Source organism: Pleurodeles waltl, chromosome 5 (genome assembly GCF_031143425.1).
Source record: "Pleurodeles waltl isolate 20211129_DDA chromosome 5, aPleWal1.hap1.20221129, whole genome shotgun sequence".
Lineage (NCBI taxonomy): Eukaryota > Metazoa > Chordata > Amphibia > Caudata > Salamandridae > Pleurodeles > Pleurodeles waltl.
This window is the reverse complement of record NC_090444.1, coordinates 771862965-771878385: the sequence shown is the minus strand read 5'-3', so window position 1 is coordinate 771878385 and position 15421 is coordinate 771862965. Positions and strand designations below refer to the sequence as shown.

At 46.0% G+C, this 15421-nt stretch overlaps 1 long non-coding RNA gene across 1 annotated transcript; it reads left to right on the top strand.

Moving 5' to 3' along the window:
• The first annotated feature begins 2834 nt into the window (after positions 1-2834).
• On the top strand, positions 2835-13826 carry LOC138296024 (uncharacterized). Its single transcript, XR_011203731.1, has 3 exons — positions 2835-3064; positions 10074-10183; positions 12391-13826. It is a non-coding gene; the product is annotated as an uncharacterized lncRNA (long non-coding RNA).
• The last annotated feature ends 1595 nt before the right edge of the window (positions 13827-15421 follow it).

The following is a 15421-nucleotide window of genomic DNA, read 5'->3' as shown; positions in this document are numbered from 1 at the left end:
GGTATACTAATCCCCAGAGTTATCTTAGCACTTTTATTGTTGCCTGAAAACTGTTGGATATGCAAGGAGCTTTGCAATGCTTTTAGAACTGCTGCACTGCTACAAAACCGCACCACAGGAACAAAAGAAGTCCCCCACCCTTCCAGCCCCCCAGGGAAACGCCTCGATGCCCAGTATGGCCAGGCCGACCTTGACCATGGCCCCCAGTCCTGGTTCACAGGCAGAAGTCTAGCAGAGTGTCTCCTTGCAGAGCCCGAATGGCTGCTTGACAGTTGAGGGGTCTTGAGTTCCTCCTCTATTATAGTCCATTTTGAGGCAGCAAATGTGATTTGGAATCTCTGTATTTGAAGTTTATGTTGGGGGGGCCTGCTTCCTTTATAAGTTCCTCCTTTTCTGCGCTGCCCTTCCTCCAGAAAGCTGTCCATCACAGCCGGACTCTAAATCTGACTGCCCCACAACACAGGCCATGGGAGTGACTAGAAGTTCACACCTGAATGTCAGCTATAGCGATATGTGTATCAAAAGATTACCCCAGGGCTTTAAGCCCTGCTCTATGATTCTTTTAGCAGCCCCATCTCCTTTCCAAGATGTGCCCAGGCCCCTTCTTACTGACATCTCTCTGAATCAAAAAGCACCCTTGGAAGTGAACTGAAGAGCTGAGTCTCTCTTTCTCCAGTATACCCGCCCAGCTTACAGAAATGCAGCAATACACAAACCTGCATGGGGAGGACTCCTGTAGTCAGCCGTGGATCTCCCAAAATGAAACCCGGAGCTTTCCATGCATTGTGCCTGTCACAGGCACACATACACCGATCACATGTATATAGCATACATGCACTGCACAGCACTACATCTTTCATGAAGTGTACAATCCACAGGCACACATACATCCAGCACATGTACAATACACGCACAGCACAGCACTCAACACCAAACAGATGTAGCTCAAAGGAGAGTTAAGCACACAGAAGCAGAACTTCAAATGAGTGTGCCTGCAGGCCTCACTCTAGTGACACAGGTAAAAAGGATCTGTTCCGTCCTATTGATCATCACCTGGTATGCAGTCACCACCATGTTCACTCATGCTGCTTAACTCCTGGTAAAGCCAGTAGCCTTTCTCTACTATGAGGGTAGCACTTTGGCCACCCTTCCCGGTCACAAAAACCTGCAGTCTGTGAGATGGCCAAGGAATGAGCGCAGGCATGACGTTCTCCCATGACAGCAAAAATCAGCGTTAAGGCTCCAGAAATCAATATAATTGGGGCACTCATGGCATGGGTGTACCTCCATCATCATGAAAGGGACTTTTTTGTCCCAAAAGACAGTCATCAAACTGTATAATAATGCTTTTGCCATAGATTACTAGCTTATACTTGATCAAAGCTTTTGGGGGAAGGATTATGATGAATCCAGGTACTATAAGATGAAGAAACCTTTGCTATAGGATACATGGATACTCCAAGTCATTTTGCAGTTCCATCCCTTTCTGGAAGTCAGTCGTGTTCCCCTTTACGGTCAACTCCTAGGTGACTTTCATAATCCCTATAAAGAAACTACATAAATGTATATATATGTGTGTGTGTATATATATCTATATATCTATACATCATGATTCATCTATGGTGTGAAAAGAGAGTCAAATCAATTGTCCATTTCAACAAAAATGTCCTTCCTTTATTATTAGATATGTCATCACAGCCAATAATATCTTGAGTGATTTGTGACCATCAAATCCACCTTTTTCAAGAAAACAATAAGTTATTGATCGGCTGGAGGAAGAGGAAACACTGAAAGAAAGGGCATACTGTATCATGGGGATTTTTGGACCGTTCAAGGGAAGAAAGATTTTGGATTAAGATTGCATGGGTTATGAGTACTTTATGGTTTAAGTCGGCAGTGGGACCGCAAATTGCATTTGGACGGGCAAATGTATCGGAAGATCCAGATTAGAACTGAAAGAAGACAAGTACGATGCAGTCCTGAAGAAGAGACGTGTTTATAAATGCAAGACTGATGTTCTACACTCTTCACCTGTAATGTTTTGTTGCAAAAGTTTGATTTGTTTGGATATTTCTTATGACTATTGGACCCTTCACACAAATATATATATATATATATATATATATATATTAGTATGTATGCAGAATAATGGAATACACTGGGGGAGGAAATGTCAATTAGAAGACTGAGTAATCATGAATTTATTTTTTGGACCTGGTCAAAACGCAGACGCTGCCTCGCATGCCCCATATTATTTTCTGAGTATCCCAGTACAGCAAAGGGGGGCCCCCATAGGTGAAGTTATCTGGGAACATACCAATGGTCGCAACGTGCAGTACAAATGCACATAATGTGATAATGCGCCATCAAGCGTCAGCGCATCTGGTCCAAGAACAGATCCGGGGCTTGAGCCCTTTATCCATAAAAGGAGACAGACAGTCCGATGGACTGCAAACCACAGAGCCAGCAGTCTGGCCAGATGCTCGGACTCAGGCAGGGGAGACAATCACCAAGCTACGCTCCACTGCCAAGTACAGTGATGAAGACTTCCAGAGGGAGCGCGATAAGGAAACCCGAGACTTGTCAGTAGTTATACGGTCACAGCGAACGCACCAGGGTAGAAACAACTCCCGGTGCGCCGCTGCGGTGACTGACACTTCAGGGGGGAAACTTTCATTTCACCTAGTACTGGACTGCCAAAAGACATCCAATAAAGAAATGTAAATAATGAATTCTGCTCAAACTGTTTCCGGTGAGGCGCGCGGAAGACCCGGAAGTCTTAAATAATGAATACTGCTCAAACTGTTATTCTTCCGCCTGATGAGTAGACAAGGTTCACTGGAGGTGTTTCCGGGCGGCGCGCGGAAGACCAGGAAGTGGGGAAAATACTGCGCGCTCATAAATTATTTCTGGAGAAAATGTCAGGCAGACGTGGCAGACGGGTGTTTAAAAAACAGACAAGGAGGCAATTGTCACACGTGGGGCTGCCAGCAGTGAAGTAAATATACGGCCTATACCGTATGAGTCACACCCCACACCCGGGGAGTGTAAAGTTTACTGCCAGGTGGGTGACAGGATTTCTTGTCCCCAAGGGGGAGTTCTAAAATAAGCACTGTCACGTATTTTCAATGGGCAGGTTAGCTGCTTTCAGGAGCATTAGACGTTTATATTTTCACATCTGTTTCCAGAGCCATAGTATTGAGACTAGAGCAAGCTCCTTCACTTAACCGGGTATTAAAATGCTAGCGGGACAAGAGCAGGAATTCCATAAGTAAAACATTTTAGGCCTGTCACAAAGCGTGTTCGTACACGAGGTTTGGTTATAGACGCAGGAAGTTAAAGTAACAGACATATTTAGCCTTTAGTTGATAAGAAAGGTTAAAGTAGTTTCCTCCTTTCGTGTCTGGACTTTCTCCTTATTCTTTATATGTTCTCTAAGTCGCATGGGAGAGTATTTGTGTCCCGCTAAATAAACAAAGAAATAGGCAGGCAATAATTCGGAACTAAGTAAACTATCCTGTCGCTGCACCTGTAGTGCTTCATCTGGAAAAAGTCAGTCAAGTGGGACGTCAGAGGGTCAGTTCTAGCAGATTGTCAAAAAAAAAAAAAAAAATTACACAGTTCCACGCAGCCCCTAAACGATTTCCCCCAAGTTTCACTTACAGAAGGACGTGAAGGGATGGCTTAATTAAAGACATGATAATGAGAGAAAGGAAGGAGACGGATAAGGCCAGTGCTTAATTTGTGCTTGTTGTTTTCTGGTGCTGTGCACCAGCACTTATTTTGAGGGCCGGGGCTCATTATTCTGCCTCATGCATTTGCTGCGAGCTAAAGGCACATATGGGAAAGACGGTGGTCAGGAAAAACAAAAAGCGTCACAAAGGGAGAATGTAGAAAAGCTGCAAGAGTGAGCTGATGGGCAGGCTAGGTTTACATGGATTGAGGAGGCCCGAAATGGCTTCAGGATTATGCCACCTCTGGATTCCGTGTTCACACATTTAATTGCAGAAAGCCGTGTGTTTTAAGTGGAGGATTTTCGGCACCTGCACCTTTTTATTTACAAATTAAGCGCTGGATAAAGCAACTGTCCCGAGAACTTGATACAAGGTGTTTATGTTGTAAGGGGAGGACTCTCTTCCTTGCCATATATAAGGTAAATGCAATTTGTCGACATTGATTGGTGGAACCTTGGAGCATTCACCCCCTTTGATAGCTCAGTTGGTAGAGCGGAGGACTGTAGCGGTGAAGCTGATATCATTAGGTCGCTGGTTCAATCTGGCTCGAAGGACTCCTTTCCCACTCCCACTGATGCGCCTGATAAAAGGCGGATTCGGCTAGTAAAATGTATTTTGCTCCAGTGAATTTACGTATTAAGGCTGGAACCTATTCAAGTTACACAGCTCAGTCTTTAGTGAAAGGCTTTCACAAACGGTAGGAACGTCAGGAGTGTCCAGAGCTTTTGGTTGCAGTGGAACAGCATTCTCTGCTTTTGCAGAGATTTCGTCTGACAGGGCACGCAGTACTGCAGTATCAGTTGATTCTGTCATAGCAGCAAGACAGTCTGTGGATGAGAATTGGAAAGTCTGAGGGAGTACAAAAATCAGCTCGACTGCGCATACTATTCGACAGGGTGCATGCTATTTAGAGGGCCATTAGAGGCAAAGATTTCCAAAGCATTTGAAGATTGAACACTTGCAGTCCCTTATAAAAGGGGTGTGAGACTTTTCATCCTTGGAGCGGTCTCCCTTAACGTTTTGCCTCTGTTAACCAGCTTGTTGATGTGGGGTTGACTCCGTTGTTGCTGTTTTTGTTACTCTGGGCACTTTACCACTGCTGACCAGTGCTAAAGTGCAAGTGCTCCTGTACAAAAATGTGCATGTAATTGGTTCATCCATGATCGGCATAGTTGATTTACGGGTAAGTCCTTAGTACAGTGCACTACAATGGAACGTGAGCTATTGTGCAGAGGTTTCAGTGAAGGTTGTAAGATCCCTTATGCCGGCCCGTCAGTCACTAGGGGGGGGCTAATAACTTACGCTCAACCATGGAAGCCCCGGGAGTGGTGCTGGAGAAGCTGGAGAAGGAATGTCAGTTGGGGATGGTGGCTTGCCCCTTCACCCAGCCACCTCTTCCGAATTTCATGGGGTCACCTCTGGGGATTGCGCCAAAGAAGGAGCAGGGTGAGTAAAGGTTCATCCACCATCTCTCTTACCCCAGAGGGTCATCCGTGAACGACTACCTCGAGGAAGGAACGTGCTTGTTGCGCAATGCTTCGTTTGACAAGGCAATTGACCTAGTTCGCGCAGCAGGAAAAGGTGCGCTCATGGCAAAAGAGGACATCGAGTCCTAGTTCCACCTTCTCCCGGTCCACCCGAGTAGTTTTCTCTCCTAGGTAGGCAGAGGGCGGGTTCAATACTTTACGACATGTGCATGACCATGGGTTGTGCGGTGTCACGTTCCTTATTCGAAACCTTTGCATGTTTCTTGGAATGGGCCCTAAGAGAAAGCACCCTCCCCCTCGGGGAGTTAACTGCACTGCATAGATGACTTCCTCTTCATAGGCAGGGCTGGTTCCCGCCAGGGTTGGGCAACACTCAGCGCATTCGAACACCTCAGTCAGTCACTGGGGGTGCCATTGGCCCCAGGAGAAATCAGGGACCGGCGGCGCGCCTGACATTTCTGGGCATTGAGACTGATTCAACGGTAGGGATGTGGCGATTGCCGGAGTACAAGGTTACAGCTCTGCAGGCCGAAACCCGGCAGGTGCTGAGCAAGGATAAAGCGATGCTAGCCACAATCCAGAGCCTCCTAGGCAGGCTCAACTTTGCAGCAAGGATTATACCAGCGGGCAGAATATTTGCCAGGTGGCTAGCAAGGGCAACAGCGAAGAGAAAGAAACGTCAGCACTTGGTGCGCCTCAATGCGTGCGTGAAGGAAGACCTGCGCATGTGGCTGTCATTTCCGGATGAATTCAATGGTACCTTATTGTGGCGCACTCCTTGGTGCGCCAACCAGCAGCTACAGCTCGCCACCGATGCTTCAGGCACAGAGGGCTTTGGGGTCATACTGGACCGCCAGTGGTGTGCGGCGAAATGGCCCAACGCATGGTTTAGGCATGGACCCACAAAGAGCATTACCTTACAGGAATTGATCCCAATTGTCCTCTCTCTCCGTGGCCACAAGTGTTAGCCAACAAGAGGATTACATTCTGGTCAGACAACATGGCCGTAGTGCAGGCCATTAATTGTCAGACAGGGAATTGCCCAGTATTGGTAGGGCTGGTGAGGGAGCTGGTGAGAGGTTGCTGGTTAAAAAAAAAAAAAAAAAAGGAATTTTGTGCGCGGCGTGTGCAAGGAGTGAAGAACGTGGCAGCTGATGGTCTTTCTCTTTTTTCAGTGGGCGAAATTCCGGGCATTTTGCCCCCAGGCGATGGCGGAGATGAGACCGTTCAGGACGAGCAGTGGCTCTTGGTACAGTGGAGCAAAGGATAGGGGTGCTGGGAGTGTTATCACTGGCCCCTGCTACCCGAGCCAGATACAAGGCGTGTTTTGACAGGTTCACATCAGTAACACTGTCATGGGGTGCTGGAGACGCCCATCCACCGGCCAGAGGGGTGCATCGATTAGTGCTGTGGGAAAAGACAATGGAAATCACACGCATGGGTCTCTAGGCACTTGTCGGCAATCGCCCATTTCTCAAAATTGAAGGGAGAGGGAGATCCTACGGCGGGTTCCCTTTGAGGGCAGCACTGAGAGCATGGGCTAGACAGGAAGAAAAGACACCTGACCAAAGGGCTCCCATCGATCTAGACATGCTCAGGGCTTTGGTGGGGGGTACTCCCGGCCAGCTGTTTCACACAGTACGAGGAGCTGTTGTTCTGTGTCACATTTTCCCTAGCTTTCCTCTGAGCGTTCAGGACTTTAGAGTCAGTGGCAAAGGCGAGAGGCGACACTTCCGATAGGGCAGTAAGATGGGGTGAGCGCTAGTTAGGGCAGGACATGGCGGAACTGAAAGTACAGCGCTCAAAAGCTAACCAGAAAGAAAAAGGCATGGTGGTGCGTTTAGAGGAATAGGGGACACCCCCAAATGTTGCCCGATGGAACTACTCTTGAGGTACATTGTAAGGTGGCAGTCCTAGAGATATAAGTTATACATTCGGTCCGGGGACGCTATAAGTTTGTCATCACGTGCCCCTCCAAGGCCAGAGCATGTAGCGAACCAGGCCAGGAGGCTGGTGGAGTGGGGGAAAGTGGGGGGGGATCCGAGTTGAGAGAAGGGCATTGCTATGGTGCTAACTGTGTTGAATATATTGTAATGTGGTGGAGCCATAATATGTGCGGTCACAGATGTCAATAAAATGTGTGGTAATCTTTCCTTATCGTCCATCTAGGGACTGCGACAGTATGGTGATGGGCCACTCCTTGGTGGCCAGAGCAGGACGGCGGGCTAGAGAGGGTGGCTGGAACCACGGTTTCAGTAACATCAAACTCGCCTGGATGGGAACCCCAGGAATGAGATGGGCCACACTGGAGCCTAGAGCTGGCCAGCTGGTGGGGAAGAGAGGGTTAAGCCGGACATTCTTGTAATCCACCTGGGTGGAAATGACCTAACTACTGGTGGGAGAGGCCCACTGTGGCAGGCCTTGACGCAGGGTCTGGCCAGAATTGCCACCCGGATGGAAGAAGGGGATATAGTTTGGTCTGAGATGATCCCACGGGAGGTGTGGCAGGGAGCCAGGTCTCCGGCTATAATCGAAATGTCCAGGCGGAGAATCAACCGGTCGCTACGATTATTTGCGAATCAGCAGGGATTTGTTTCATCAGATGGGGTACACCTGTCTGATGCGGACACGTATAGTTTCTAATAATATTGGATATGCTCTCGAGATAGCAGGCTGTTTAGCAAGTAAGGGACGAGCACAGGTGGGGGGGGCCTCGGTTATCGCAAGATGCCATCCCCGAGGCTTGGCAGAGTTACAGGGCGATCCTAAAGCTTTAAAATTGATTGAAAGGCCTCCAGATGGTGATTCCTGGGGCCAAAAGCTATTCCTCAGGCCACTGGGTGCCTTTACGGCGGGCCTGGGATGACGCAATGGCGCTCCTTAATCCCGCAAGGGACAGTTGGAATCCTGAGCAACTGTGGAGACTGGCCGGGGTCTCGCTCTGACTTGTCAGGAGCATGACAAAATTAATAAAGTGGTAAACCACAATAAAGGAACGAGCTGTAAGATGCTAAGCAAGTTGGTGCAGAGAACACCAGACGGAACAGCTCTAGCTTTCTCAGGATGGGTGTCGGCCAATGTTTAAGAACTCATCTCCGACACCGGGATCGCCCGTAAGATAACCCAACCTGTGTAAACAATAAACTTACGACATATTATATCCACAAATGTTGTCCTGGCATTTATTATGTCACATGCATGATGTTGTGATAAACGCCAATTGCACACACCCTAAGGGACGAGGGGTAGCAGCGCTATGTAGGAGCACAAGCATAATCAGCGCAGTGTTCCTCAGTTTAAAATAATTGCCAGAATTGGCTTGTGATGCACAGTCCACGTCTATTTACTATACTTTAAAAACTCAGCTAATAAAAACTTTCCCTGCCAGCATTTCTTGTAAGGAAAAAAAATGAATGCAATCTTTTGAAGCTCCCTTAATATAATGGTTGACACACTCTCTAAGATATGCCAAGCTTTTGCCAGAACCTACAAATGTATGCTCTAAAGCAAACAAAGAAAAGGTCGTGGAAGGTTAAGTACATTCACATACTTCAGTGTGAACAGCCAGCCGCCACACTGAAAAGATAATTTACACAGCATGAACTCAGTGCCCTGGTGCTTGCTGGGTGGATGCGTGAGGGAGGCCGATTTAGAGAGAGAGAGAGAGAGGGAACGTGCCCCCACATACGTCACCACTCTAGTAAAGGGAGGTTAAACAGAGGGTGTATTTGTTTACCGCCCAGACACCTTCATCCCTCTTCACGTTTTTCAGCTACTACTGGGGATTCCCCTTCTGGCAGCCTGGAAAGTTCAATCACTTGTCAGCTAATAACAGAAATGCAGTCAGCCACCTGCCAGCGAAGATAGATAGGTTTCCAGTTGGAGACTCAGTTGAATGACTGGGCTTTTCTCCCTTCCTCTAGACAGGGATCCCTCGCCTACCCACCATGTGTTTGTGGTGCCACGGAAACATAATAGGGGTGCGAGAAGGGGAAGTTTGAGGAAGCCGGCTGGGTTCTCACTGTCAGAGAACAAGGTTAGTACACACCACATTAGAGACTAGTGAATTGATAAAACACTTTTAAAGATGGCAGTAGTGCCCCGATAGAGGTGAGCAGGTATCCTGGCAAAACACCACTAATAATCTGTCACTGCAAACGTACAACAGGGTTCACATCCGAAAGCAACAAAATATGCATCAACAACGACTATTTGCAGACTGTCCCAAGAACTAGGAACCTACTGATTTATCGTATCAAATAAATTACTCTGGCATTGCAATGTATTAATATAGAATTAAATAGTTCTTGGTGCACCCTCTGTGTGGTGCTGAAGCACTTGTCAACAAGGGCAGTACTCTACACCGTATGGGTGTGCGGTTGGATGAGTGCTGGGTCTATGTGGGAACTATTTCCCTGTTGTGTGTGATTACCATCAAAGTGCATTTATGTTATGGGACACAACACTTAGCAGTGTAATGCATGAGACGCTTAGTGGTGTAATGCATGAGGAAGTGTGACTCAGATTCACATTTTTCAAATACAAGTTATATTGGCATCTCTGATAAGCTCTGCATGTCCCTTTAATGTTAGTAGTTTATGTTTTATGTTCTCAGTCCAATTTCTTATGCTGGCTGTGGCAGGAGGTCACCCACTCTGTGATCTTACAGATAACCATGAGGTAACAGGCAACAATAAAGAGCGAGGGAGGATGTGTGGGAGGGTGATAAGGATAAGATGTCTGTCTGGACACACTGTGTTACAGTCCTGCTTGATAAGACTGTTATTATGATACTTCAACTGAAGAGATTTGCCAAGATGGACTGCATTATTGCCATTTTTTTTCATTATAGGATTACAATGCGCAGAGTATGTGACTATCTGGAACCTGCATGGCGGACTGTGAGATCTCCTTTGAGCAGCAATTTGTGGCAGATCTCTTTGGTCTAAGCAGGACTGTCTGGTTAGTACTGGGTGCTTATTTAAGTCTGCTGGTATAGCCTGCATCTTTGCCACCCAGATATCAGCAAGGATCCACTGGTACCATCGTACATTATATGCCTATAACATTAACAAGGGATCATGTAATGAACTGGTATATGATAGGTTGATGTGGATTATATTAAATTGGTTGATTTGATACCCCAAGCCAACAACTTTTCACTTCAAGTCTCTAGTGACCTCCCCAAAATTGTATTCAGACTCAGCAAGGTCTCTTCAGATATTTATTGACAGCACAGGATACTGCTGCTTGGCTCATGTCCTAACATTCAACAACTGTCAGAGGCACATTTTAATTTCTCTTTGCATTCCAGCATGGAATGCATCTATGTAACATGAATGACATCACATCATTATATATCTTCCCCCCGCCACCAGCCCCCATTTAAAAAAAACAAAAGAAACAAATGAAAGAGAGCGGAAAAAAAAAAAAAACAATAAGGTTGAAAGAAAGGAAAACAGAAAACACTACTCTGAATAACATCACATCTAACTATTCAGCAATGTTCAATTAATGTGGTTTTCTTGAAACGGTCACAGATTTTCTGAGCAAGGTATCACGTCCTGCATATTGATTATCTCGTTGTATGTTTTCTTGCTCAATAACTCACTGTAAATCTTTTGAAGAAAGATGTATTCCTTGTTACTACTCTGCTTGGTCTCTTGCTTTAACTGCTGTTACATGAACTTTTGACACTTCGAAATCTACTTTGTGACTTTATTTGCTGCTGTTTCGCTAACACCAAGGGGCATGTTTATACTCTGTTTGCGCCGAATGTGCGTAAAATTTTTTGACACACATTCGGCACAAACCATGCACCATATTTAAACTTTGACGCCCGAGCCCCTGGACGTCAAAATTCCTCCGTGTGCATCATTTTTTGGAAGCGGGAAACTGCCTTGCGTTAATGACATGCAAGGTAGGCGTTCCAGCCCAAAAAATAACTTTAAGGCCTGTGCGCCTTATTTATACTCCAGCGTCATTTTGACGCACAAGAGGGAGCAGGCCTTAAAAAACTGCGCACAGCCTGATGTGCGCCGTTTTTTAACGCCTGTGTCAGGGCACGCGTTAAATGACATGTGGGCTCACTTCCATGGTCTCTGACCATGGAAGGAGTCCAGAGGTGCCCTTCCCTGCACCCAGGGACACCCCCTGCCACCCTCGCCCACCCCTGGAGGACACCCATGGTTGGGGGGACCCGTCCCAGGTAAGTACAGGTAAGTTGAGGTAAGTATTTTTATTTTTTATTTTTTTAAAGTGGCATATGGGGCCTGCTGTGGGCCCCTCCTACAAGCCACTGTGCCCAATGGCCATTGCCAGGGGACAGAAGTCTCCTGGGCATGGCCATTGGGCAAGGGGGCATGACTCCTGTCTTTGCTAAGACAGGAGTCATTTCAATGGGGGTTGTGCGTCAAAAAATGGTGCAAGTCCGTTTTGAGGCATGATTTTTCACAGCCCCCATTTTCGCCTACGCCGGCGCTGCCTGGTTTGATACTCAGAGCAGTCCGCAGCGCCGGCAAACATCATTCCTTAAATAAGGCGCCCGCATGGCGTGTAGGAATGTTAGCCGGCGGTAAAAAAAATTACGGCGCTGGTTTGCGTCAAAAAGTTTAAATATGGGCCCTTATCTCCTACTTGGTAATCTTGGTCTTGAGGTTTTGTGCAATCTGCATACTATTCCTTTTTTCCTTTAACTTCTTTATCTCTTTTGAAAATTTCAGCATGGTCTTTTGGTGATCTTGTTGTGAGATGTTTGGACAATTTCCTCTACTTGACTGTCTAATCTGGGAAAGCACATTTTTTCTTGCAAAAAATCTGAGTTGTGGAGTCACCTCTGTGACTTTTGTGAGCCAGATCAATTACACGCCTTTGTAAGTTCAAAGGAATGATTAACTATTTCCTCTCAAAAGTATACCAGATGAGGTCACAGATAATTCAGATTGTATGTTCTTGAAGGCCAGAATGTCATTTTTCCTTATGTTCACCTGACATTGAGTTGCACTATTTATCAACCTCCAATTATTTTTTGAGTTATTACTTTAGTTATCTCTTGAATTGTTTAATCTTTTAGTGAAGCATCAATTACTTCTTTCTGGCATTGCTGATCTGACTATAAAGCATATGTTATCTTCAGCTTCCGACTGTTGTTTTGTCTCATTCTTATATAGGCCCTCATTACAACCCGTTGAAGTGGCGATCCAATAGGCTGGCGGTACAATTCACCATATTTTGACCGCGACGCTACACAGCCGGGACCAGCGGTTTTCTGCCATGGTTGTCCCGGCGGTTTCCACAGGACTAGCATCCATCCCTAGTTCAGTAAATAGTTCTGTATCAAAGTACTTCAATTAAGCTGAAGATGATATATCTTTTTTTTATTTTTCTGAATGCATGTTCACAGTCAGTATTCTAAGTAAACGCTCACCCTTTTTTGGGTAGTTCCATAAGTAATGTACTCATGGTGGCATAGTCTTTAATATATTGTGAACAGTAGCTATCCATTCCTAAAAAAGAACATAGTTCATATACATCTTTAGGACAGATTACTGAATTTAAGGAAAACACTTTCACTGGGTCTAGACTCATTCCTTCTTGAGAAAATATGTGGCAGTAAAATTCTAGTTCAGATTAATTTATTTCACATTTTCCTAGAATGAGCATTAGATCAGCTTTCCCAGGTATTTGACATACTTCATTCAATGCTTGATCATGTTCCTCTTCAGTTGTCCCTTAAAGTAAAATATCATCACTGTATTTCAAAGCATCCTTCACTGATCTTATTATGTTCTTTATTGTTTCCTGAAAAATTTCAGCAGCTGAACATATGCCAAATTGTAATCTTTCATACCTAAATAATCAAAGATCCACAGAAACCATTGTCATATACCTTGATTATCAATTTCCAGTTGGTGATATCCTTTGCATAAATCCAACTTCGACAGTAGCTCCATTAATATTAATGATCATGTCATTCAGTCACTGTGATGGGCTCTCGCATGTCCACAGATATTTTTATTTATTTCGTATTCTTTTTCGGAACCACTACAATAGGAGACACCCATGGAGTTGGAAGAGTGAGTGGTTCAATGATGTCTTGTTGAACTAGCAAATATATTTCTTTTTCCACTTTTGTCTGTAAGTATTTTGGAACTCTTCTGTGTACTTACACTGCATTTTTCACTACTTCATTAATATGTAACGTAATTGTCCTGTTGTTAGAAATGGGGTCTTTGGTTGGCAGTCAGGTTACCCCCTTTCCAAGCGAGGACCCTCACTCTAGTCAGGGTAAGTCACACACAATCCAAATTATCCTGTGCCCACCATCTGGTAGCTTGGCACTGAGCAGTCAGGCTTAACTTAGAAGTCAATGTGTAAAGTATTTGTGCAATAAATCATGCAATAACACAGTACAGCACCACAAAAATACACCGCACAGTGTTTAGAAAAATATATAATATTTATCTGATAAAATGCAGGCCAAAACGATTAGGATGCAATACGTATATGTTCAGATACCACAGTAAAAGTGATATAAAGTGTCTTAAGTCTTTGCAAAACAACTAAATGTCTCTTAAAAACAATAAAGGCCTTTTGCAAGCACAAAGTACCTGGTTTGCGTTCAAAATCTCTGCAAGGGACCGCAGAGGAGGCGATGCGTGGAAAATGGGGAGATGTGCGTCGGTTTCACCCCTTCACACACCGACTTGCGACATTATTTTCCATGCAGGGGAAGGCTTTGCGTCAATTTCTGGTGCACGGACTTGGTGCCTCTTCGGGTTATGGGGTTTTCTGGCACCCTGGGTACTGTGCGTGGAATCCTGGCTTGCGGAGCAAAGTCACAAGCGCTGCGTTGATCCAGTGGGCGTTGCGTGGAAATTTCTCCCGCACAGCAGGCGCTGCGTTGATTCCTCTCTGGAAGTCGGGCTGCATCATCCCAGGTTGGCTGTGTGTCGATCCGGTGGCCCGTGCGTATAAGTTCCAGTCGCAACGCAGGCGCTGCTTCGATCTTCTCCTTGCGAAGTCGGGCTACGTCTTTCCGGTTCAGCGTGGGGTGAATTTCTCACTGCGGGGCAGGCTGTGTGTCATTTTTAGTAGGCTGTGTGTCTAATTTTCACCGAACAAGGAGTCGAGTTGTAGGAGTGAAGTCCTTCTGGGCCTGAGACTTCGGGCAAGCTCTATCCAAGCCCTTGGAGAACACTTCTCAGCACAGCCAGAGAGCAGCAAGGCAGCGGGGCAACAGCAAGGCAGCAGTCCTTCTCAGAAAAGCACAGGAAGTTCCTCTTCGCAGGTCTGGTTCAAGGATTCTTCACCAGCAGGTTTCTTGTCCAGAAGTGTCTGTGAGGTAGAGTGTCTTCCCCAAGAAGTGTCTAAAGTCTATGGTAAAGTCTCACTTGTTTGTGAAATCCTGCCTTGCCCAGCCAAGGCCTCAGGCACCCACCAGGGGGTTGAAGTCTGCATTGTGTGAGGGCAGTGTAGGAAAGTACCATCTTGCTTGGCATGTTACCCCCATATTTCACTGTATATATGTTGTTTTAGTCTATGTGTCACTGGGACCCTGCCAGGCAGGGCCCCAGTGCTCATAAGTGTGCCCTGTATGTGTTCCCTGTGTGATGACTAACTGTCTCACTGAGGCTCTGCTAACCAGAACCTCAATGCTCTCTCTGCTTTCCAAATTGTCCCTAACAGGCTAGTGACCAATTTCACCAATTCACATTGGCACACTGGAACACCCTTATAATTCTCTAGTATATGGTACTGAGGTACCCAGGGTATTGGGGTTCCAGGAGATCCCTATGGGCTGCAGCATTTCTTTTGCCACCCATAGGGAGATCTGACAATTCTTACACAGGCCTGCCAGTGCAGCCTGAGTGAAATAACGTCCACGTTATTTTTCAAGCCATTTACCACTGCACTTAAGTAACTTATAAGTCACCTATATGTCTAACCTTCACCTGGTGAAGTTTGGGTGCAAAGTTACATAGTGTGAGGGCATCCTGGCACTAGCCAAGGTGCCCCCACATCGTTCAGGGCAAATTCCCTGGACATTGTGAGTGCGGGAACACCATTACACACGTGCACTGTACATAGGTCTCTACCTATGTACAGCGTCACAATGGAAACTCCGAACATGGCCATGTAATGTGTCTAGGATCATGGAATTGTCACCCCAATGACATTCTGGCATTAGGGGGACAATTC